This window comes from Bison bison, unplaced genomic scaffold (genome assembly GCF_000754665.1).
Source record: "Bison bison bison isolate TAMUID 2011002044 unplaced genomic scaffold, Bison_UMD1.0 scf7180017864266, whole genome shotgun sequence".
Taxonomy (NCBI): domain Eukaryota; kingdom Metazoa; phylum Chordata; class Mammalia; order Artiodactyla; family Bovidae; genus Bison; species Bison bison.
The window spans coordinates 6,461,022-6,487,028 of record NW_011494838.1 but is presented as its reverse complement, the minus strand read 5'-3'; the positions used below and the strand labels follow the sequence as shown (position 1 = coordinate 6,487,028).

Here is a 26,007-nt window from a genome sequence, read left to right as displayed (position 1 = left end):
AAGTGTAAATTTGGAAAATAAGTGATAACATATATTTTTAATGTTATAGAGGAATAGCCCACAAAGGCCAAAGTGCCTAGTCTCTCAAAAGTCATAAAGCTGCCCTGTATATTGACAATGACTTGGCCATTGAACGTGGAGCTAACCTGCCGCCCAAGGAGTCGTGAAGAGGTGGACACTCTTTAGTGACTAAACAACAACAAACAGCTAACAAGGATTAGTGGGATTTGGGAAGAGTTTTCAGGTAGGTCCTGATAGACTCTTACACGGAATTATCACAGGTAGAGCTGAGGTTCTGAGCATTACCAAGAGAATTGGAATTATGCTCCTGGGTACATGCAGGCACATCCCCTTTGGCTATGCCAATCAGAGAAGGATGAATTAAAGTTACCTTTGCTTTATTATTTTCTCCATTTCAAAAATCACACCTATTATGGGTCTGTAGAACCTAATGGGACCCTGGAGATTGGAATCGATACCTAATCTATGATTAAGCAGGTCTTTAATGCCTAACCCAAATCCTGACTATTCTAGCTACACTCTTTAATTTTGTTTTTAAGTCTGAAAAATCAACAAATGTTGTTTCCCTGGCATTGCTGCAAGGATTTCCTTCTAATAAGGTCCTTCCAGAAGTCTGAGTGTGTAACCTCTGGAATGAACTGAACACCTGAATGGCAGTAAGAAGACACAGACTGTACTAACAAATCCATCATGTAACTGTGTGATCTGGACAAATCACTTCCCCTTCTGGGCCCTCGTTTCCTAGATCTGAAAAAGGAGAGTTACTGACATATGTAAACTTGCAAGACCTTTTAACGCTGAATGTTTAGGATATTACGGATGATCCTATCATAGATCCACTTAGAGTAAAGTCAGTGTTATGTGAGGATCTATCATGTTAGGTGTTTAAGAAGACTTCTATCTATTAATAGCTCGCCTAAAAGTCAAGATATGCCTGTTAGTTTCTGCACAAACAGTATCACTTTTAAGAATCTGCAGAGGGACAGTAAGGGTCAGGCAGATTAGGTAATACACACACACACAGAGCAAGTCAGGGGCAACGCCAGGTCCAAGCCCTGGGGACAGTACAGGGGTGGGGCAAGGCTATACCCCCTGCTTGAGTTGTCACATTATAAATACCTCCATCCTAGAATTAGAAGCTCTCCTTCTGGGCATGACAAGCTGAATGAGAAATTCCATTTCCTTTCCCATCATTTGAATGAGAAAGGGGCCAACATTAAAATGGGGGCAATTGTCTTTACGTCACCCTGGGCACCACTTCTAATCACAAACTTGCAGACCAACGGCCTCCTGTGGCACTGACATGGTGTGTGGAAATTATCATGTAATTTACGACAGGCAGTGCCTGAAAGTGACTTTTCAGCATCTGCTCTCTAGTAGTCCCAAGAGCAGGCAAATGAAGAAAGCTCCTGTGGCTGCTGGAGAAACGTAATCTCCTCCAGTTGCATCCAACAGCCTCCCCTTAAACTCCTCAAACAGATCCCTTTCCTCCGTTTCCCTCATCCCATCATGCCTCTCTCTACCCCTGATACTGAAACTCTATTCACCCTTCAAAACTTCCGTTCATAAGTCCCACTGTGCTCTAAGAATCTGCCTATCCCAACTCACTCCCCGCTGCCCCATCTGTGAACTGGGAGGAGTTAAGTATGGCTCGGCTTCACCCCAAACACAATTACTCTATGGGTACACCTAGGCTGTTCTCTGATGTCTGTCATAGCTCTTTTTATCCATGCAACACAAGGCACAGATTCAGGGATAAACACAGACTAATGTATCACTGAAATCAATGTAATATAATGTAATCAATGTAACCAATCTTACATTCTGGACCCAGTGGTTACTGTCCCAGCTCTTGCCCTTAGTCCAGCCCCTTCCTGCCACTGGAGCCTCAGATTCACCATCTGTAAAATTGGAGGAAGGTACTTAAACCTTGATGAGCTGTTTTGAGAAAGAAAGCAAAATACGGTTGCAGGCAATGATATGCAATATATATGCCAGGAATAATTACTATTGTGACTCCAAAAGAAACAACCAGTATGCTAAAGAAAATAACGAAATAAAGTTGATATTCCTTTTTCTGTGATTCAAGAAAGGCAAACACTTTCTTTGAGGTGTTCCTAGTATATGCTGAGATAAGGGTTGAGTTATTCAACTATGAATTAAAAGATACCATTAAACACATATGCACCCTTCAAGGTTCCAGATTAGAATGCCACCAAAATGCCATACAAAGAATTAGCCTATATGTCTAAACTTTGTTGAATCACATGGCTCTTAAAAGCTTTGGGTCCCTGTCTGAAGAGTGGGGGTCCTTTAGTTAATAGCCAGCACAGTGTCAGTATATAGTCAGTATTTGTGAAATTACTGCATGTTTATTTAACAAGAACTTCAGTACTGCAGCACAGATTTGAGCTGGGCTCTCTGATGATAATAACGTAAGTTGAGGAAAGAAGACAAGAACTTAGATCCTAGCCTATCAGAGGCAGAAGAGTGACCTCAGGGATTATGGATTCCATTCTGACCTGGCCACTCTGTCTTGATATGAGCATATATAAGTGACTTCACTGCTCTGAGCATCAGTTTCCCTGAAGTCAGGAGGGAGGGATACAATGGCTATATAAACCAAGGGCAACTTGATAAAGAACAAAATACAGAAGCAGGAGTTAGAAAGTCAAATAAGGGTGGAGAGCAGCTTTTCTCGGCAGGGAACAAGAGAAAGTGGATGCAAACCCATTGGCTTTGACAAATTGCTAAACATGAAGAGGTAAAAAAATTGATGAATGTCTTTATAACTCATTGACTCTCAGGGCATGTGGGTAGCTGTCCAGCACTCAGAGATCCTTGGATTACACTCTGAGGTTAGGACCATATTCATTTCATCTTTCATGTATCTGTCAAACATTTATAGAGTATGTCTGGCCCTGTGCTAAGCATGCTTACTGGAAAAAAAAAAATTAGTAATCCTGGCTCTTACAGAACTTCCAGTCTAGTAGGTAAGAGAATTAAACAATTTAAGAGAACTGAAGCATAACATAAGAAATCAGGAGTCCAGGGAATATGGGAATATATAACAGGGGACACCTAACCTAGCTGGTTGTTTGAGTGCATTCCCCATTTGAAATATTGTCTAAGTTAGAATCGAAGGATGACTCGAAGGTTGTCAGTTAAAGAGCAGAAACTATACCAGAGAAAGGGAAGAGCGAGGCTGCTGGAGACACAGTGGTAAATAAGACATGATCCCTGCCCTCACAGCGCTGCCAGTCCAGTGGACAGAGTATAGTCTGAGCTGTACAGACAACCAGAATCACACGGACTTCCTCTCCAGTCTGTGATTCTGCATCCGTCTTCGGTGGGCCAGGCACGGAGCAGTGGACGGTGAGACCAAGCATCCAACCTGATTTCAAGGCTTGGCCCCATTGGCAGCCCCGTGTGTGACCAGGAATGGTGCCCTTCGCTCTCCAGCCTTGCTCCTCCCGCCTGTAAAAGAAGAGGCGATCCCAGGCCATCGTGTATACCTTTCTGCACTGAGAAGTCTATGCTCCAGGATGACCTAGCAGTTCTCAGGATTCACTTTTTACTTCTCATGGAATCATAGTTTTGTTGTTTCTTCCTTCTCTTTCTTCCACATTATGGCCCTTTATGTGGAATGGGTGACATTATTTATTTCTCATATCCTCAGGACTTAAATCCCTGAATTATTCTAAATCTTGCTCAGGCCTGACATCACAAATAAATTCTCCATCCCAGGGGCAAGGAGATAAATGAGGGCTGCCACGCCTGTGACCTCCATCAGGGATCTGGCTCCACCACTGACCCAGGGAAAATATGACCCCAAGTCAGGCTGGGGGAAAGGAGGACACACACATACACACACACACACAAAGACATTTAAAGGTGGGCATTTTAAAAAGACAAAAGAAACAGCTTCCCTCTGGATGCATCTCAAAGATTCCCAGCAAATTGAGGGGACTAAATTTTGGATCTTTGCTTCTCATTCTCAAAAGGAAGGAGCCAGCCACACCAGGCAGAGCAGGAACTCCCAAACCTGGGGTCACGCAGTGCTGACTTGGAGCTCTGCCCCATTCAAATCTGTGTGATCTCAGCCAGTGATTGCATTTGCTCTGAGACCTGGTTTTCCCAGCTGGGAAGTGAAGCCACTATCATTTCCTCAAGGAATAGCTGTAAGGATAAACAAAGCTTCGTAATGAAGAGTAGCTAAAGCTCAAGCAAGGTGGAGCTCCACGGAAAGCTGGCAGGAACTGTCTGTGGCTCCTCATATGGGGACTTCCCCAGCCCTCAAGTAGAGAAGGGATGGCTCAGTCCAGTTTACACACAGGAATACACTCAGCGCTGAGTGTAAATTTTAGCTTCACCCATCTTTAAGACTCTGAACCCTCTGAGCCGCATGTCTTCATCTGTAAAAAGTAGTACCTACTTAAGGTTGTTTTGAGGATGAAAGAAGATCCTGTGTATCAAGTATGGCACCTGGCCCCTGACGTGTGCATAGTAAATGATGCTAGCAAAAATGCAGGATCTCACTGGCTTCTATGTGATCCCTATCTGCTGGGTATCCTCCATGCACTCTGTCCTGTCCCCAAACCATCTTCTGTGATGCCCTTTGCCCTAGGAGCCTGACTCGTCTCCAGATCATATTTCCCAGGTTCTCTTGCCTTCAGCTTCCAGGTGGGTTCTGCTCAGGAGATCAGCGGGCAGCAGGTAAGAGGGGTCAGGGTATTTATCGCCCTGTCTCCCTCCCTGTTGAACTATGCTCCCAAGAGTGACTGGGGTTACTCTCTGGCTACTCCCTATAAGCAGGCCCTCTTCCTAGCATCAATGTTCCTTCCTTCTGACTCCTTTGGGGTGGCAAGAGCTTCCCTTTTGAAATGAGGAGTCTGGCTCCTATTTTTGATGTTTAATTGCAGACAGTTTTTAAGCCTCACCTCTCCTTCTGCCCTCTGTGCTCTGTATCTGGACAAGCTGGTAAGAACACCTGTATGCTCCCTCCTTTCGGCACTGGCTGCATATTCAAACCCTGCAAGGCTCTGCCCATGCCCGGGAATTCTCACGCCAGCCCTGCCCTTGAACCACAATCAAAACACAAGCTAGAGGACTTTCCTGCAGGTCCAGTGATTAAGGCTTTGCCTTCCAATGCAGTGCATGTGGGTTCAATCCCTAGTCAAGGATCTAAGATCCCACATGTCTCATGTTCAAAAATTCAAAACATAAAATAGAAGCTGTGTTGTAACAAAATTCAATAAAGACATTAAAAATAGTCCACGCCAAAACAAAAATCTTAAAAAAAAAAAAAAAAGAACTAGCCAGCTTTATATGGTTACTCAAGGGGACAGGTCGGGGAAAGGGATGCATTGGGAGTTGGAGACTGGCATGTATACACTGTTATATTTAAAACATATAACAATAAGGACCAACTATATAGCACAGGGAACTCGTACAGTATTCTGCAATAACCTAAATGGGAAGAAAATATGAAACAAAATAGATACATGTATAACTGACTCACTTTGCTGTATACCTGAAACTAACACAATATTAAAAATTGACTATGTGCTTAGTCTCTCAGTTGTGTCTGACTCTTTGAGATTCCATGGACCACAGTCCACCAGATTCCTCTGTCCATGGGGATTCTGCAGACAAGAGGGTTGCCATGCCCTTCTCCAGGGGATCTTCCCAACCCAGGGATCGAATCCAGGTCTCCCACATTGCAGGCGGATTCTTTACCATCTGACCCACCAGGGAAGCCCCAAATTGACTATCGGCAAATATAAAATAAAATTTTTAAGAGAGAAAAAACTTTTCATAAAAAATAAATTTTAAAAATGTAGGAAAATACTGAACTTTAAAAAAAAAAAAAGCCAATCCCTTTTACTGGCTCTCAAGCCATTTGGACCTATTGAGGGGCCTTTCTGGCTCACCACAAATAATTCAATTATGTGAATAACAGAGAGAGAGAGAGAGAGTGAGAGTGTGTGTGTGTGTGTGTGTCTGTATGTATATGTGTGTGTGTGTGTGTGACCATCAGTCTTCCACCAAAGCTTTTGCAGGGAGATCAAGGCACCCTGGATGCTAGTCTACAATGCCTCAGGACCCCTGGCACACCCTCCATGAAACTCTTGACCTCTTCTGAGTATTTTCAGAAGACAGCCGTCTGCTTTGTGCCAGGACCTGGGCTGATGTAACACTGAAGGTCCAGGAGCAAGTTGATTCATCAAGCATCTGTTCATCACCTACTTGGACAAGTTACACTGGGTCTGAGGGGAACGAGTATTGGAGGATAGCTTTACAGCATGAAAAAATAAACAATTACTTTATGCCCATTATCTTATTTCATTCTCTCCACAGCCCTGCAGTATTGTCATCCTCACTATTGTTTTATAAGTAAACTGAAGCACAAAAGAACTAAGAAAATTGGTCAAGGCAACATAGCTTTTTCATGGTGAAGGGAAGACAAGAATCTAGGACTGACTCCACTCCAACCCGCCTCCGCTCTTTGCACAGACAAGGCATAGAGGACAGGAAGAACGTGGCAGGAGACACATGCAGAGCGTGCTCTGAAAGTTAAGCAAATAGAGGGGCCTTTCTGAATATATTTGAGGGCCTTAGAGAAGGCCCAAGTGCCAGGCCTGCACAGAAGAGTAGGATCTGGACATATGACATGAAGAAGAGTGGAAAGAGTCCAGGGCTACCTGAAGAGGATAACTTAACACTACTGGGGACACAAGGTGGAGATGTGGGCCGGGGACACTGTGACGTCGAGGGCATTATGCTAAATAAAGGAAACTATGAGCCAAGCCACGTAGGGCCACCCAAGAGGGACAGGTCATGCTGGAGAGGTCTGACAAAACGTGGTCCACTGGAGAAGGCAATGGCTAACCATTTCAGTATTCTTGCCTTGAGAACCCCATGAACAGCATGAAAAGGCAAAATGATAGGATCCTGAAAGAGGAACTACCCAGGTCGATAGATGCCCAATATGCTACTGGAGAAGAGTGGAGAAATAACACCGGAAATAATGAAGGGATGGAGCCAAAGCAAAAACAATACCCAGTTGTGGATCTGACCAATGATGGACGCAAAGTCAATGCTGTAAAAAACAATATTGCATAGGAATCTGGAATGTTGGGTCTATGCCACAAGGTAAATTGCAAGAGGTCAAACAGGAGATGGCAAGAGCTACCATGGACATTTTAGGAATCAGTGAACCAAAATGGACTGGAATGGGTGAATTTAACTCAGATGACCATTGTATCAACTACTGTGGGCAAGAATCCCTTAGAAGAAATGGAGTAGTCATCATAGTCAACAAAAGAGTCCGAAATGCAGTACTAGGGTGCAATCTCAAAAATGACAGAATGATCTCTGTTTATCTCCAAGGCAAACCATTCAATATCACAATAATCCAAGTCTATGCCCCAACCAATAATGCTGAAGAAGGTGAAGTTGAATGGTTGTATTAAGACCTACAAGACCTTCTAGAACTAACACCAAAAAAAGATGTCCTTTTCATTATAGGGGACTGGAATGAAAAAGTAGGAAGTTAAGAGATATTTGGAACAATTTTGGCCTTGGAGTACAAACTGAAGCAGGGCAAAGGCTAACAGAGTTTGCCAAGAAAACACACTGGTCGTGGCAAACACCCTCTTCCAAAAACACAAGAGAAGACTCTACACATGGACATCACCAGATGGTCGACACTGAAATCAGATTAACTATATTCTTTGAAGCCAAAGATGGAGAAGCTCTATAGAGTCAGCAAAAACAAGACTAGGAGCTGACTGTGGCTCAGATCATGAACTCCTTATTGCTAAATTCAGACTGAAATTGAAGAAAGTGGGGAAAACCACTAGACCATTCATGTATGACCTAAATCAAATCCCTTAGGACTATGGAGTGGAAGTGAGAAATAGATTTAAGGGACTAGATTTGATAGACAGAGTGCCTGATGAACTATGCATGGAGGTTCGTGACATCAAACAGGAGACAGGGATCAAGACCAACCCCATGGAAAAGAAATGCAAAAAGGCTAACTGATTGTCTGAGGAGGCCTTACAAATAGCTGAGGAAAGAAGAGAAATGAAAGGCAAAGGAGAAAAGGGAAGTTACACGCATCTGATGCAGAGTTCCAAAGAATAGCAGGAAGAGATAAGAAAGCCTTCCTCAGTGATCAATGCAAAGAAATAGAGGAAAACAATAAAATGGGAAAAACTAGACATCTCTTCAAGAAAATTAGAGATACCAAGGGAACATTTCATGAAAAGATGGGCACAATAAAGGACAGAAATGGCATGGACCTAACAGAAGCAGAAGATATTAAGAAGAGGTGGCAAGAATATAAAGAAGAACTGTACAAACAAGATTTTCATGACCCAGATAATCACGATGGTGTGATCACTGACCTAGAGCCAGACATCCTGGAATATGAAGTCAAGCGGGCCTTACAAAGCATCACTACGAACAAAGCTAGTGGAGGTGATGGAATTCCAGCTGAGCTATTTTAAATCCTAAAAGCTAATGCTGTGAAAATGCTGCACTCAATACGCCAGCAAATTTGGAAAACTCAGCAGTGGCCACAGGACTGGAAAAGGTCAGTTTTCATTCCAATTTCAAAGAAAGGAAATGCCAAAGAGTGTTCAAACTACTGCACAATTGCTCTCATCTCACAGGATAGCAAAGTTATGCTCAAAATGTCCAAGCCAGGCTTCAACAGTATGTGAATCATGAATTTTCAGTTGTTCAAGCTGGATTTAGAAAAGGTAGAAGAACCAGAGATCAAATTGCCAACATCTGTTGGATCATTGAAACAAGAAGAGAGTTGCAGAAAAACACCTACTTCTGTTTTATTGATTACACCAAAGGCTTTGACTGTGTGGATCACAACAAACTGTAGACAATTCTTAAAGAGATGAAAATACCAGACCATCTTACCTGCCTCCTGAGAAATCTGTATGGAGGTCAGGAAGCAACAGTTAGAACTGGACATGGAACAACAGACTGGTTCCAATAGGGAAAGGAGTCCATCAAGGCATATATTGTCACCCTGCTTATTTAACTTATATGCAGAGTATATCATGGTAAAAAGCCAGGCTGGATGAAGCACAAGCTGGAATCAAGATTGCTGGGAGAAATACCAAAAACCTCAGATACGCAGATGACACCACCTTTATGGCAGAAAGCAAAGAAGAACTAAAGAACCTCTTGAAGAAAGTGAAAGAGGAGAGTGAAAAAGTTGGCTTAAAACTCAACATTCAGAAAACTAAGATCATGGCATCCAGTCCCATCACTTCAAGGCAAATAGATGGGGAAACAATGGAAAGAGTGAGAAACTTTATTTTTGGGAGCTCCAAAATCACTGAAGATGGTGATTGCAGCCATGAAATTAAAAGACAACTTCTTGGAAGAAAAGCTATGACCAACCTAGACAGTATATTAAAAAGCAGAGACGTTACTTTGCCAACAAAGATCCGTCTAGTCAAGGCTATGGTTTTTCCAGTGGTCATGTATGGATGTGAGAGTTGGACTATAAAGAAAGCTGAGTGCTGAAGAATTGATGCTTTTGAACTGTGGTGTCGGAGAAGACTCTTGAGAGTCCCTTGGACTGCAAGGAGATCCAACCAGTCCATTCTAAAGGAAATCAGTCGTGAATATTCATTGGAAGGACTGATGTTGAAGCTGAAACTCCAATACTTTGGCCACCTGATGTGAAGAGCTGACTCACTGGAAAAGACCTTGATGCTGGGAAAGATTGAAAGTGAGAGGAAAAGGGGATGACAGAGGAGGAGATGGTTAGATGGCATCACTGACTCAATGGACATGAGTTTGAGCAAACTCTGGGAGTTAGTGATGGACAGGGAGGCCTGGTGTGCTGCAGTCCATGGGGTCGCAAAGAGTTGGACAGGACTGAGCAACTGACCTGAACTGAAGCTAAATGAAATGTCAGACAGAGAATAACAAATACTGTATGAAATCCCTAATAAGTGATACTATTTGAATAACATATCATAGTATTTGAATAACAAATACTTTATGATATCCCTAAAAAAATACAACAAACTAGAGAATTAAAAAAAAGAAGCAAACTTTTATATTTATAAAGAAAAACTAGAGCTTACCAGTGGGGAGAGGGCAATGGGGAGGGGCAATACATGGGCGGGGGTGCGGGGGGGAAGTATTATAGGATTAAACAAAGTTGCATGTGAAACTTCTGAAAATTGTAAAGCACTATAGGATTTAAAGAATCTTCCGTTCAATAATATACATGTATAATTTTAAAATAAATTTATATAAATAGATACACACACACACATATAAAACAACAGCAACCAAAAATTCATCCCCAAGGGCTCATTTTGCAGGCCATAGGGGACGGTTTGCAGACTCCCGTCTGGTATTACAGATGGGAGATTAAACCAAGAAACAGGTTAGGTGGGTCTTTCTTTCCTTGAGCAGAGAAAAACACGAGCCTTTCGAACTTGTCTGAATTCTCTGACAAGTTTAATCAAGTACTGAATAAAAGGCAGGATGATTTACTTAGTTTTTCCAAATGCCACTGATGAGGTACCTCCTGCAAGACTACAGACGAAGATAAACAGCTGGGGGATGGGGTATAAAATGTGGTTGCAGAAGAGGAGACAGTGAAGCCTCAGGGAGTGAAGGTCTGGGAGCTTTGAAGAAGCAAAAAAATGCTAGTTGAGGAAGCACAAGAAAACCACCCTAGACTAATAGACGTGGCTGGGCTCAAACTGGACTACAAGGCGTTTCAGGAACTCTGAGCCCCAACACTGCAGCATCAAGGACCCTGTAAAGAGGCTCAACAATAAGAAACCCAGCATCGCTGGACTCTCCCCACTTCTGTCACGACACTGCTCCTGGGCCAGTTAACATTACTCACAGCATACTTCAAAGTAACAACTCCCAAACCTCAGGGACTTAAAGGATCAAGGTGGATGTTCCACTCAGGCTAGATGTCCATCCCAGGTTGGCAGAGGACCTTGACTCACTAGTCTCTCAATGACTCAGGCAGAGAGGGCGGCCACCATGTCAAATGCTGACCACGTCCACGTGAGAAGAAAAGAGAGAATTCTGGAGGGTCTTTCCCTGACAGGTAAACTCTCTGACCCATGAGTGGCATATATCACTTCTACTCACAATTTAGTTATTGGAGACATGCAAAGAGTAGTAAGCCAGCATGTGCAGGCCAAGCATGAACTCAGAAAGGACAGGCATCAGGAAGGCTTGACAAAACAGCACTCACAGTTTGGCCAACAGAACCTCCAAGGAAGCCTGCCATGTTCGGATGACGTGGGAGGCTGGGAAGCCTCTGAGCTTTCTAGCAAAGAGAGCAGGCAGCTGGGATTCACGGTGGAAGGCACCAGCCCGGGAGGTGGAGGTACCCCCTCCCTGCTGAGCTCCTTCTCAGCGCTTTCCCAGCAGTCACCTCAGCAGGATGTGACAAGTCAACATAGCACTCTGCTTGCTCTGTGTTCCCAACATGTTATATAACTTAGCCCATGTTCTGCAGTTATCCCAGGCCTCTGCTCATTTCCCCTTGTAAACTCCTTGAGGGTAGAGGCCCTAACTCATCTTGCAAAACCTAGCCTACTTCTTTACACCCTGGAGGCACTCACGGCATGTTTATTTAAAAAATGAACTGGTTAAAATTTTCAAAAATGATGACTTCCAAGTCTCAGCCCAGCCAACTGTGAGGATATCCCAATGAAGGTACACAACAATAGCCATGATGTCAGTGATCAGCAAATGATATAAATATAAGAAAATAGCATTTATAGAACTCTTCCTAATTTACAAATCCTTTCCACCTTTGTTCTCTCTTGATGTTCCCATTAACCTTGTGTGGAAAGCAGAGCAAAAATTGTCAAAAAATGAGGAAATTGAGGTTCCCAAGAGGTTAACAGGACTTTCCCCAAGGTCACCTAGCTAGTTAAACTGGAGCTGGGCATTTTTGGCCCATGATCTTTCCATAGGAATTTTTCTCCTCTCCCTAACTCCTCCCATAACAAAGGAATAAGCCCTTATTGTAAGAGGTAGACCCAGGTTTTCCCTGCATCTTGCAGGTTAGACACCTGAGCCATCCTCTTGACCCTGCCCTTGATCTTGGGGTCTGAACTCTCCATCCCCCACCACAGCCACCCACATCGCCTTCCTGCTCCAGGAACCCCAGCTCTCAGGGAACACCTGCTCTGAGCTACAAATAGCATCAACTACACCTTCTTCAGTGAGTTCTGCAATTAGCGGGGACAGGATCAGAGTGGAATGAAAGCTCAGACTTAGAGTTTTCACTACTTTTCCATTTGTGTGTTTTAGAGCGACAATGATGAACACAAACCATCTGCAATAAGAAGAAGTCATATTACTGTATGGGTTTCTTGGGATAGTTTGCTGTAATAGTGCTTTCAATGAAGCAGGGCCAGTCACCCATCTCACAGTGAAGAGCATGAGGTCTATAGAGAGTAAGTGATGGGAAAGGCGGTCGAGTGACTGTGAGCCAGTGCCCTGGAGTCAACTTGATCTGGTTCCAGAGTTGGTTCTGCCGCTTACAATCCCTGGAACCTTCTGCTCCTCACTGACACCTCTAGGCCTCTAATCCTTTCTCTGCGAAGGAGGGACACTTTGCTGATCCTCTTAGGGTCCTTGTAAAGAAAACAAGAGGATGCATATGAAGCTCTTGCAGCAGTCCTGTTCAGGATAAACCCTGAGAGCATGAATTATTCCCTGGTGTCTGCCTTCCTTCTAGATGGGAGGCTACTAAAGGCTGAAGTCCTTTCTGCTCATTCACAGCTGATTCCCCAGAATGTAACACAGCACCTGGGCTATGGTTACTGCTTATCAACTCTTGCAATTATTATGGAACTTGAGTTCACATAGACATTTATCTGCAATCACTGAGGCTCTTGCTTCTCAGATATATAGAACTTGGCTAACTCTCACCTGATGTTATTTTTAGGTTCAGTTAGAATCATGGAAACCTTGAGGAAGAAAGGACCTTAAGCCAGCCTCATCCATCTGCAAAAGTCATCTCTGCAAGGCCCTGTTTTCCTTTCTTACAGTGAGTTCTGTACCATAACCCTTGACATAGCACGCAGTACGTGCTCTTGTAACAAACAAGTTCCAGTTGTAATTCTTCAGTTTCTCACTTGCTAAAGAGATAGCAACCTAACCACAAGAAAAATCAAGGTGGTTCAAAAGTGTCTTTCCTGTAGATAACAATCTGGACATGGACATGACTTAAGCAGCAAGTTTGGGACCAGGGATTCACACAAGTAGTGTAATATTTATGGAATGACTCTTCATTGACTTTGGAAGAGAACAATCATTGACAAGAATAAATGTGAGAGATTTAGCACTCTTATCAAAAAGGGGTATGGGGAAATAGACCATGAGCACACAAACACACATGCAGAAACACACACACACACTCACAATTATGAATATCACACTCAACACAAACTAAAGAAGGCATCCATTGAAACAGAAAACAAGTCATAGGAGTTTGGGGTTTTTATTTTAAGCTGCTATAGATAACCACAATCTGGAATCCAGATTGCCGGGAGAAATATCAATAACCTAAGGTATGCAGATGACACCACCCTTATGGCAGAAAGTGAAGAGGAACTAAAGAGCCTCTTGATGAAAGTAAAAGAGGAGAGTGAAAAAGTTGGCTTCAAACTCAACATTAAGAAAACTAAGATCCTGGCATCTGATTCCATCACTTCATGGCAAAGAGATGGGGAAACAACGGAAATGGTGAGGGACTTTGTTTTTTGGGGCTCCAAAATCCCTGCAGAGAGTGACTGCAGTCATGAAATAAAAGACACTTGCTCCTAGGGAGAAAAGCCATGACCAACCTAGACAGCACATTAAAGAGCAGAGACATTACTTTGCCAACAAAGGTCCGTCGTCTGGTCAAAGGTGTGGTTTTTCCACTAGTTATGTATGGATGTGAGAGTTGGACTATAAAGAAAGCTGAGTGCCAAAGAATTGATGCTTTTGAACTGTGATGTGGGAGAAGACTCTTGAAAATCCCTTGGACTGCAAGGAGATCAAACCAGTCAATCCTAAAGGAAATCAGTCCTGAATATTCATTTCAAGAACTGATGCTGAAGCTCCAATACTCTGGCCACCTGATGTGAAGAACCGACTCATTGGAAAAGACCCAGGTCCTGGGAAAGATTGAAGGCGGGAGGAGAAGGAGACGACAGAGGATGAGATGGTTGGATGGCATCACCACCATGATGGACAGGAGTTTGAGTAAGCTCTGGGAGTTGATGATGGACAGGGAAGCCTGGCAAGTTGTAGTCCATGGGGTCACAAAGAGTCAGACACAACTGAGTGACTGAACTGAACTGAGAGATAACCAATATACTAAATAATGAAATAATGACCTCTTCTAATCTGGTGGGGAGAACTGCCAGAGGAGATTCTCATACATGGTTTCCATTAAGGAGCTTGTATCTCATTCCATAGTTTTTAGACTAGACTAATCCCATGTGTTCTGGAAGGGAAAGCATATGATTGTATCTTCCTTCTCAGTTTTCCCAATGTGTAACAGATAATGTTTTCAAACAATCACTGGGTTAAGGGCACAGCTGGGTGGGAGATAGTACCCTAATCCTGTATTTTTTTAAACTTTTTATTTTATATTGTAAAGTAGCTGATCTTAACCCTATATCAAAAGAGAAAGTAAACAGCTCTCTTTTGTCTACACTAATCCACAGAACTGCATGGCTCCCCAGGGACAATAATGATTGTCATGTGCTGTTTAGGAGCTCTGATTTGAAAAACTTGTACATAAAAATAACACACATTTTTAACATGTTAGTTTATAAGCATAAAATCCCATTATCACAAAGCCACAGTCAGCCAAGTCTCCAAGGATTACTGTACATTTAGCACAGGAGGAAGCCTAATCATTTGTAGGCTTAAGAAATGCCCCAGACCTTGATTGCAGGTGTCGACCCAGAATAGTCCTGGCTGAACTTAGGTCAAGTAAAATTGGGCAAATCTATATAAATCATCATTTACTTAGGAGAAACTAAAGTGCTGTTAATGAAGACAGAAAATCTTACAATAAACGCTGGGTAATACTTGCCAACAAAAGCACAGGCCAGCTTGGCTTAATGAATTCTCTACGTGGTCTTCCCTGCCATGGCTCTCTGTTAAAACTGGAAGAGTGCTATTCAAACGTAAAGTTCTTCTTCTTGTTGTTAATATTATTTTCTTTTTCCAGGCACCAGTGATCCTGACTGCTCTTGGACTCTCTTGGGAAATGAGTCTGTATGTAACGTGATTATAATGATTCATTATATTTGTGTAGGGTTTTGCGGCTTGGAAAGCAGTTTCCCATCAATTATTAATATTATCATTATTAATAATAATAGCTACCATTTATCGTGAGCTTTTTAGGGGCCAGGCACTGTTTAGTGAACGGTAAGCACAGTATCTCTAATCCTTACAATAACCCTAAATGGAGGTCGTAACATTGGTTCTATCTGGAAGGAAACCAGGGCCCCTAAAAGTTAAGTAACCAGCCTAAGATGACATTGCTCATATGTGGTGAGGGTGAGTGTGTTAGTCGCTCAGGCATGTCCAACTCTTTGCAAACTCATGGATTGGGGTAGAGATAGGAATGAAACTCTTGCCTGCCTGACCCCAGATCCAGGCCATTTTCACTCTAAATATGGCATTTCGTGTGACCTGAAAGTTGTTGTTTAGTTGCTCAGTTATGTCCAATTTTTGTGACCCCATGGACTGTAGCCCACCAGGTTCCTTGGTCCATGGGATTCCCCAGGCAAGAGTGCTGGAGCGGGTTGCCATTTCCTCCTTCAGGGGAACTTCCTGACCCAGGACTCGAACCCTCGTCTCCTGCATTGGCGCCGAGCCACCTGGGAAGCCTGACCAAGGTCACCTGTTGACCATTATCTCTCATCCTTTTAGACTGAACACTCTCGGGGGGCAGGACAGGTATCCTGTTTGGAGTCCTAATACGCTACCAAGCATGCAACTTGGAATACTGTCGACACGTGACGACTAGCTGCTGAAAGAATGAATGAATAACTGAGCGAGTGAGGGAATTCTTACACCTCTTCAGAGGCAAAGAGATGACTTGATAGGCTCGCTGTTAATAAACAGGGATGTTGAAACTCTAAGAGGTGAAGAAACAGCCCCCAAGGGCACAGGGCTGTGAGGTGCTCGGTGCTAGGGTCCCATCCTCAACCCTGTAACTCTCAGTGTTCCCGGCCATCCACAGGCCCAGGCTGCCCTCTTACTGCAGAGAAGCAGGTGCCTTTGCTGTGGCATGGCGTGGTAGAAAGGAGCTGCAGGCCAGACGTGAGCTCAGGTGAGTTGCCCGCCCTCCCGCCAGGTACCCACCCTGCTCTCAGCCCAGACCGGAAGCCCACGAGTGATCGTGGATGTAAACATGGAGGCTCCCGCTTGGGGGTGGATGAGGATATGGAGGGTAGCAGATGCAGAGCGGACAGTTCAGGCAGCCAAATTCAATTTGAGGGAATGTGGTTCAGTGCTTTCCATTAGCAACACTCTTAAGAAAAACAGAATTCCCAGGACTCAAGAAAAAGGGAAGGTGGGGGAACATTTTCATCCTGTGCAGTCAATGGAAAGCAAATCAATCATACTCTGCTCTCTCCCTGGGCCCAGCAACGCCTCAATGAACACCAAAGGCCCAGCGTCCCTGAGCCGCAGGCCACCCCTCAGGGTGGTGGAGAGACAGACAAGGACCAGGACAAGAAACAGAGCCACAAATTAAAATAAATAAACTAATTTTAAAAAAAGAAGTGTAAACACAAAGAGGTCCCAAAACTAGTAAGGCTGAAAAAAATAAAAGCCTGCTGAGAGACAGCAAAAGAGACACTGATGTATTGAACAGTCTTATGGACTCTGTGGGAGAGGGAGAGGGTGGGAAGATTTGGGAGAATGGCAATGAAACATGTAAAATATCATGTAGGAAATGAGTTGCCAGTCCAGGTTCGATGCATGACGCTGGATGCTTGGGGCTGGTGCACTGGGACGGCCCAGAGGGATGGTATGGGGAGGGAGGAGGGAGGAGGGTTCGGGATGGGGAACACATGTATACCTGTGGCGGATTCATTTTGATATTTGGCAAAACTAATACAATTATGTAAAGTTTAAAAATAAAATAAAATTAGAGAAAAAAAAAGAAAAAGAAATGGAGCTGCAGAAGGCCTAGGCCATGTTCCATCATCCGAAGAAACCTCTATAGTTCAGAAAACATTTCAACTACATTTGGTCATTTGATTCTTATAAAATCCTTATGAAGTAGGTGCTACCGGAATTCCTATTTTATAAATAAGAAACAGAATGGGAATGATGAAGCGACAGGCTCAATATCAAACAACTGAGAAAGTGGCTGGAATTTGAACCCAGGTCCCTTGAGCCCCATAGGCCAAACTTAAATTCTACATTAGCAAATGGCCGTCACAGCCCAAGAGAACGCCAAGACTAAATCCAGCCAAACATACTCCTCACACCCAATTGGGAGTCTTCTATCCCAACACAATGGCATCCCAATGTAGAAACGAAAAGAGCCAATTGTTGCCGTTTGATCGCTAAGTCACGTCCAACTCTTTGCAACCCATGGAGTGCAGCACACCAGGCTTCCCTGTCATCCACTATCTCTTGGAGTTTGCTCAAGTTCATGTCCATTGAGTTGGTGATGCCTACATATTATATATATATCCAACATGGCAACATCAGTCCCTGCCTCACCTCCCCCACCCAAGCAAACCTTGAACAAAAATAGCAATGCTTTAAATCTCCATAACAGTGTCCTGTCACCTGCTGGCAGGAAGGTAGGGAACCATGTTTCCATGGAGGACTGACTGAAAGGCAATGAAGCACAGTGGCTAAACATGTGAACTCAGGAGCCAGATGATACGAACTTGAATCCCAGCTCCCCCTCGATAGCTGTACGACTTTGAGCAAGACCTGTAAATTCCTGGTGCCCCAATTTCTTGATCTGGAAAACCAGCAGAGCAGTGTACCTCACCCAACAGGGTTGTTGTAAGGATTAATGAGATAATACCTGAAGCACTTAGACAGTGTCTGGAAGATGGAAAGCATTTCATAAAATTTTGTTATTATCATCTCTAGATGTCAAAGCACTGATGGATCATAGGATGCAAAGTCGGGGAGGCCCTTGCAGACTCACCTAGTCTAATTTTCCGATTCTGCAGAGGAGAAAACTGAGGTTGGGAAAAAGGAAGCCGCTCCTCCCATCCCCCTATCAGAACACTCAGGGAACCAGCAACGTCTTCCTGTGCCCAGATGGGGGACTTCTGTTGCAAATGCATGCCTTTCTCAAAGTCTCATATTCTCACTGGACTGTTCTCCTGCAAAGAGCCTCCCTTCTCCTGTTTGTGAGAGGTGGTGGGGCAGCCTTGGCTGAGCAGGGTTTTCAGGGAATCCTTAATGGTACTTGGCAAAGCAGCTACTATTTCCAACGTCTTGTTGAACATCTTTGATCCAAGAGCTGCATGAGGCCAGGCTGCAGTCCCCAGGGCCCATGTAGGCACATTAACTTCCAGCCAATGCAATGATTCAAAGGCTGATTAGGTCCTTGGTGGATCAGCCTTGTGCCTGGATTTCCTCTCTCTTACAGATGTCCCTTGGTCATTTCATGGCTCAACTCTGTCCCCCAAAGGGTGAGGAAGGAGGGGAGAGCTTCTAAGCACTAATCAAACACTGGTACTAGCTAGAAACCCTTACCAAGGCTTCCAGGGCAATGGCTGTATCTGCAAACAACAACCCCATTCATAGGGACATTAGAGAACTGAGGGATGTTTCCATAAACACAAGCTAGTATCCTAGAATTGGAGGGTGCAAATCCTGAGTGCTGCCACTTACTAGTTATAGAATGCAGGCAACTCTACCTCTCTAAGCCTCAGTTTCTCCATCTGTAAACTGGGAAGAATAATAGTACCTACTTGCAAACATTGCAAGAAATGTATGTGCTGATAAATGCAAAACACACAGCACGATGCCTGACACACAGCAAGTACTGAATAATATTACGAAAAATATGTGTAATATGTTCTTGCTAATGTATGATCGCCAAGGAAGGCGTGCTCATCTCTCCTTGCTGTTCTTTGGAACGCTACATTCAGATGCTTATATCTTTCCTTTTCTCCTTTGCTTTTTGCTTCTCTTCTTTTCACAGCTATTTGTAAAGCCTCCCCAGACAGCCATTTTGCTTTTTTGCATTTCTTTTCCATGGGGACGGTCTTGATCCCTGTCTCCCGTACAAGGTCACAAACCTCCGTCCATAGTTCATCAGGCACTCTATCTATCAGATCTAGTCCCTTAAAGCTATTTCTCACTTCCACTGTATAATCATAAGGGATTTGATTTAGGTCATACCTAAATGGTCTACTGGTTTTCCCTACTTTCTTCAATTTAACTCTGAATTTGGCAATAAGGGGTTCATGGTCTGAGCCACAGTCAGCTCCTGGTCTTATTTTTGCTGACTGTATAGAGCCTTTCCATCTTTAGCTGCAAAGAATATAATCAATCTATTTCAGTGTTGACCATCTGGTGATGTCCATGTCTAGCGTCTTCTCTTGTGTTGTTGGAAGAGGGTGTTTGCTATGACCAGTGCATTCTCTTGGCAAAACTCTATTAGCCTTTGCCCTCTTCATTCCGTATTCCAAGGCCAAATTTGCCCATTACCTCTGGTGTTTCTTGACTTCCTACTTTTGCATTCCAGTCCCCTATAATGAAAAGGACATCTTTTTTGGGTGTCAGTTCTAAAAGGTCTTGTAGGTCTTCATAGAACCATTCAACCTCAGCTTCTTCAGGGTTACTGGTTGGGGCATAGACTTGGATTACTGTGATATTGAATGGTTTGCCTGGAAACGAACAGAGATCATTCTGTTGTTTTTGAGATTGCATCCAAGTACTGCATTTCAGACTCTTTTGTTGACCATGATGGCTACTCCATTTCTTCTGAGGGATTCCTGCCCACAGTAGTAGATATAATGGTCATCTGAGTTAAATTCACCCATTCCAGTCCATTTTAGTTTGCTGATTCCTAGACTGTCGATGTTCACTCTTGCCATCTCCTGTTTGACCACTTCCAATTTGCCTTGATTCATGGACCTGATACTCCAGGTTCCGATGCAATATTGCTCTTTACAGCATCAGACCTTGCTTCTGTCACCAGTCACATCCACAACTGGGTATTGTTTTTGCTTTGGCTCCATCCCTTCATTCTTTCTGGACTTATTTCTCCACTGATCTCCAGTAGCATATTAGGCACCTACCAACCCAGGGAGTTCCCCTTTCAGTATCCTATCATTGTGGCTTTTCATACTGTTCATGGGGTTCTCAAGGCAAGAATACTGAAGTGGTTTGCCATTCCCTTCTCCAGTGGACCACATTCTGTCAGAATGAACTGTGAACTTGCAGATGTTCAAGCTGGTTTTAGAAAAGGCAGAGGAACCAGAGATCAAATTGCCAACATCTGCTGGATCATTAAAAAAGCAAGAGAGTTCCAGAAAAACATCTATTTCTGCCTTATTGACTATGCCAATGCCTTTGACTGTGTGGATCACAATAAACTGTGGAAAATTCTGAAAGAGATGGGCATACCAGACCACCTGACCTGCCTCTTGAGAAATCTGTATGCAGGTCAGGAAGCAACAGTTAGAACTGGACATGGAACAACAGACTGGTTCCAAATAGGAAAAGGAGTATTTCAAAGCTGTATATTGTCACCCTGCTTATTAAACTTATATGCAGAGTACATCATGAGAAACGCTGGGCTGGAAGAAGCACAAGCTGGAATCAAGATTGCCGGGAGAAGTATCAATCACCTCAGATATGCAGATGACACCACCCTTATGGCAGAAAGTGAACAGGAACTCAAAAGCCTCTTGATGAAAGTGAAAGAGGAAAGTGAAAAAGTTGGTTTAAAGCTCAACATTCGGAAAACGAAGATCATGGCATCTGGTCCACACAGTGGAAACAGTGTCAGCCTTTATTTTTCTGGGCTCCAAAATCACTGCAGATGGTGACTGCAGCCATGAAATTAAAAGACGCTTATTCCTTGGAAGGAAAGTTATGACCAACCTAGATAGCATATTCAAAAGCAGAGCAATTACTTTGCCAACAAAGGTCCGTCTAGTCAAGGCTATGGTTTTTCCTGTGGTCATGTATGGATGTGAGAGTTGGACTGTGAAGAAGGCTGAGTGCTGAAGAATTGATGCTTTTGAACTGTGGTGTTGGAGAAGACTCTTGAGAGTCCCTTGGACTGCAAGGAGATCCAACCCTTCCAAAGGAGATCAGCCCTGGGATTTCTTTGGAAGGAATGATGCTAAAGCTGAAACTCCAGTACTTTGGCCACCTCATGCGAAGAGTTGACTCATTGGAAAAGACTCTGATGCTGGGAGGGATTGGGGGCAGGAGGACAAGGGGATGACAGAGGATGAGATGGCTGGATGGTATCACCGACTCAATGGACATGAGTTTGAGTGAACTCCGGGAGTTGGTGATGGACAGAGAGGCCTGGCGTGCTGCAATTTATGGGGTCGCAAAGAGTTGGACATGACTGAGCGACTGAACTGAACTGAATGGAATGTATGAACTAAATCCCAATGTTCTGCAGCTTACCACTTCTTCCCTGATAACTTCTGACTGATGTTGCCTGCCTGAAGGAATACCTTGCAAATTTATCCAGCAGGTTCCTGTTTGCAAGCACACTGGAATGAACAAGTATAAAGTGAAAATTTGAATGTGGAGCCAGATTTCCTCTCAATTCCCATGGTTATAACACTTCAAAGTTGTAGCATTACATCTGGTGAAAAACTCAGTTGCTCAGTAGTGTCAGACTCTTTGCAACCCCAGGAACGGTAGCCCACCAAGATCCTCTGTTCATGGAATTCTCCAGGCAAGAATACTAGAGTGGGCAGCCATTCTCTTCTTCAGGAGATCTTCCCAAGCTAGGGATCGAACCCTAGTCTCTCCTACATTATGGCTGGTAAGCCACTGAATTTCTCTGAGATGCAGTTTTCTCATTTCTCCACTGGAGATGATGGTATTCCCTAATTTACCACCTCAAAGTCAATGTGGGAAAAGGCTGATATATCCATTTTTGCTGTATCAATAGCATTGTTATTATTATTGGAAGAGCATACTCATGATTATTGTGTGCTATGCATGAGCCATATATTTAAAAATTTACCTGGCTTTAGGCACAAATGGAAAAGTTACTGTTAGTCTTTCCATTTAACTACATCTCATAAAGAACCTGGTTAAAATCTCACCTCTATAGTTCTCTCTGATGCCCACTTGCTGTTAGCCTGGCTTTCATTCTCTTAGCTGTTAATGTGATCTTTAACATTTTATCATCTGTTATTTGGGCATATCCTTATCTGCACGAGGTGCTCAAACCAAGGGCAGAGCTGTCTTCACTTCTGCCTCCCTGCTATCTCACATGGTGCCTTGCATTTAACAGACATCAGTAAATTACTGTCCATTGCAGGGAAAAACCATCAGGTCAAAGGATGGGATGCCAGCCTGATGAAATGCGCTGGTATGGTGTTAGAAGCATCTGCCCAGAAAGGTCTCTTTTGAAGGCGAAATGTGATTACAGAGAGGCTGAGATTATCAAGAGTTCCTAGAAGGAATCCAGGTGGGAAACCAGAGAGCAAACTGGAACGTGTTCCTGCCTTCATAATGAGGAAGAAAGGAAATTAATGATGACTCTGAGGTGGCAAAGATCCTGAACCCATCTTTAATAATCTGTCTTTTGCCAGAAAATTAAAAAAAAAAAAAAAAAAAAGCGGGGGGGGGGGGAGTGAGGCAAGCAAATGTGGACAATTAGGAAGTAATTAAGTTCTCATAGAAACAGCTATGACAGAAAGCAGTTAAGGGAATTCTTAGCAATTTGGGGGAAAACACAAATCAGCAGGTTGGACAGCATGTATCCTAAGGTGTTCCCAGGATGAGCTAATGTAGTTACTGAAGCACTTAATTCATTTCTGAAAAGTCACGGTAGAAGAACAGTAGAACATACACCTAAATTTTTTAAAACATTAAATGTCATATTGATCTTTTAGGCCGAAGGGAAAAAATACATGAAGTAGTAGCTTTAAGGGCTAAGAGAGGGGGAAAATACATCTAGTTGGTACATGACAGGCATTCTAAGACAGAGCATCTCCTTCAACCACCCACTCACAAGCCAGGCTTAGAATGCTCCCATTTTCCAGACCACAAAACCAGACCTCAAGAGGGAGAAGCAGATTGTCCACTAATTCCTATCTGAGCTGGAATTCAGTCTCTGTCTTGCTCTGGCAGGGTCTGTGTCTTACTGTTTTTATTGTCCTTCTACAGCAAAGATTAACAAATTGGACACAGCCCAGAGAAACAAAGGAATTATGAGGCTGCATAAGGCCGGGGTTATTAAAAAAAAAAAAAAAGCACCAATCACAGCCCACAAACATGATAGCTTTTCAATAGAATTACAAAGACGGTGGATGAAAAGATCACAAGATGACTTAATCTGGACCACAGTAACTCAAAAATGTTTCTCGCAAAATTAATTCAAATGGACTGGGAAAGGCTGCATAACTGCAAGGCTCAAAAATTAGCTCAATGGCAGTAAACAAAGGATAATGGTGGAACTAACTCAAATACAAGGGAAGGTGCCAAGTCTGGTGGTGCTCAGAGCCCATCACAATGTCATTTTATGATCCTCCTGTCTGGCCAGAAATGCACAGCAGTACTGGGTGAAGAGTCTTGTTGAACGAAGCTTCATTGGAGGCCTGGGTTAACAGAAGTTAGGTCCAGATAAGGACTAGTTTCCTTTCTCATCATTCATTTCAGTCACTCAGTTGTGTCTGACTCTTTGCAACCCAATGGACTGCAGCACACCAGGCTTCCCTGTCCATCACCAATTCCCAGAGCTTACTCAAACTCATGTCCATTGAGTCAGGGATGCCATCCAACCATCTCATCTTCTGTGGTCCTCTTCTCCCACCTTCAATCTTTCCCAGCATCAGGGTCTTTACCAATGAGTCAGTTCTTCACATCAGGTGGCCAAAGTATTGGAGTTTCAGCTTCAGCATCAGTCCTTCCAATGAATATTCAGGACTGATTTCCTTTAGGATAGACTGGTTGGATCTCCTTGCTGTCCAAGGGACTCTCAAGAGTCTTCTCCAACATCACAGTTCAAAAGCATCAACTCTTCCGTGCTCAGTTGTCTTTATAGAAAAGAGATGGGCATACCAGACCACCTGACCTGCCTCCTGAGAAATCTGTATGCAGGTCAAGAAGCAACAGTTAGAACTGGACATGGAACAACAGACTGGTTCCAAATAGGAAAAGGAGTACATCAAGGCTGTATATTGTCACCCTGCTTATTTAACTTATATGCAGAGTACATCATGAGAAATGCTGGACTGGATGAAGCACAAGCTAGAATCAAGATTTCTGGGAGAAATATTAATAACTTCAGATATGCAGATGATACCACACTTATGGCAGAAAGTGAACTAAAGAGCCTCTTGATGAAAGTGAAAGAGGAGACTAAAAAAAGTTGGCTTAAATATCAACATTCATTCTCATCATTAGCACCGACTAAAGAGGAGCTGTGGGCATAGCATAAAGGAGGAATCAGACTCAGTAGAAGCCAGAGTATCTGGATATACCAAACACCACCAACCCAGAATTTGAGGCCCATTATGTCAGATTCTGCCTAACCAATGTGGTCCTCACCCTGCCCTTTCCAGTTAACCAGCAGGCCAAGCTTTAGAACCAATTCTTCCTCCTGATGGATGCCCCTGAGCCCTTGTCCTTACTGAGACTCAGGAGTTCACTCTGATCATGCTAGGCCAAACTCTCTTATCACAGTTCAGTTTTTGCAATAAGCATCTCCATGCAAAATTACATGACACACACTGTTAGCTAATAAAGACAGAGAGGTGGACGAGGCAGGAGTCTTTGTCCCACCTTCCAGAAGCTCAAGCAAGAGGAGGATGTTTGAGAGTTAGGGTTTACACAGTGCACTCCTTTAATCTTACTTGAATTTATGTTCAGAAGATTCACTGCCCTTCATCAAGGTTTAGGCATATTGTCCTAAGTCACAGAGTTATTAGCAAATACCAGAGCCAGCATTCAAATATCTTTGGCACAAAAGCCCATGTTTTCTCCACTCTACTACACAAGCTCCCCACAACCATTTACCACTGCTATTCTGTACCACCAGTTCATGGCTGTAGGTCAAGAAAAAGAATAGCTTTCATGATTGAGCATCAGTTTTGTGCCAGACGTATTGCTTAGCACATGGTCTTATGCAAATTTCACAAATCCTATTAAAGAATCATCACTAACCTCATGCTGCACACAAGGAAAGGGGGCTGCAAGATGCATACAGTCACCCACAGCTTGTTAAGGACAGAAGTGAGAGGTTCAAGCTCAATTTTGCCCGCCCGATGTGCTGTAAGAAGCCCAGCGTTTAGTGAGAATATGTATTAGCTTCCTGTTGCTGCTGTAACAAATTACTGCAAACTAAGTGACATAAAACAACACAGATTTATGATTTTACAGTTCTGGAGGTCAGCCTCAAGTCCAAAATAGGTTTCACTGGACCAAAACCAAGGTGTTGGCAGGAGTGCATTTCTTTCTGGAAACTCTGGAGAAAACCCACTTGATTGCTTTTTCCAGCTCCTAGCTGCATCCCTTCGCTCCTAGCCCCTTCCTCCCTCATAAAAATATCTTTTGACTCTCTCTTTGTATCTCCTTAGACTCTAAAACTAGTGCTTCACCCTTAAAAGGAAATTATCTTGGGTTCATTCAGATAATCTGGGATAATCTTCCATCCCAAGATTCTAATTTTTTTTTAATTGGAAGATAATTGCTTTACAATGTAGTGTTGGTTTCTGCCATACAACAACGTGAATTAGCCGTATGTATACATAG

General features: G+C 43.4%; 1 protein-coding gene across 1 annotated transcript in view; it reads right to left on the bottom strand.

The window, feature by feature from the left end:
* LOC104994778 (astrotactin-2-like) overlaps nt 1-26,007 on the bottom strand; it is a 450,679-nt gene that overhangs the window by 380,983 nt on the left and 43,689 nt on the right. The gene's annotated exons all lie outside the window — the stretch shown is intronic.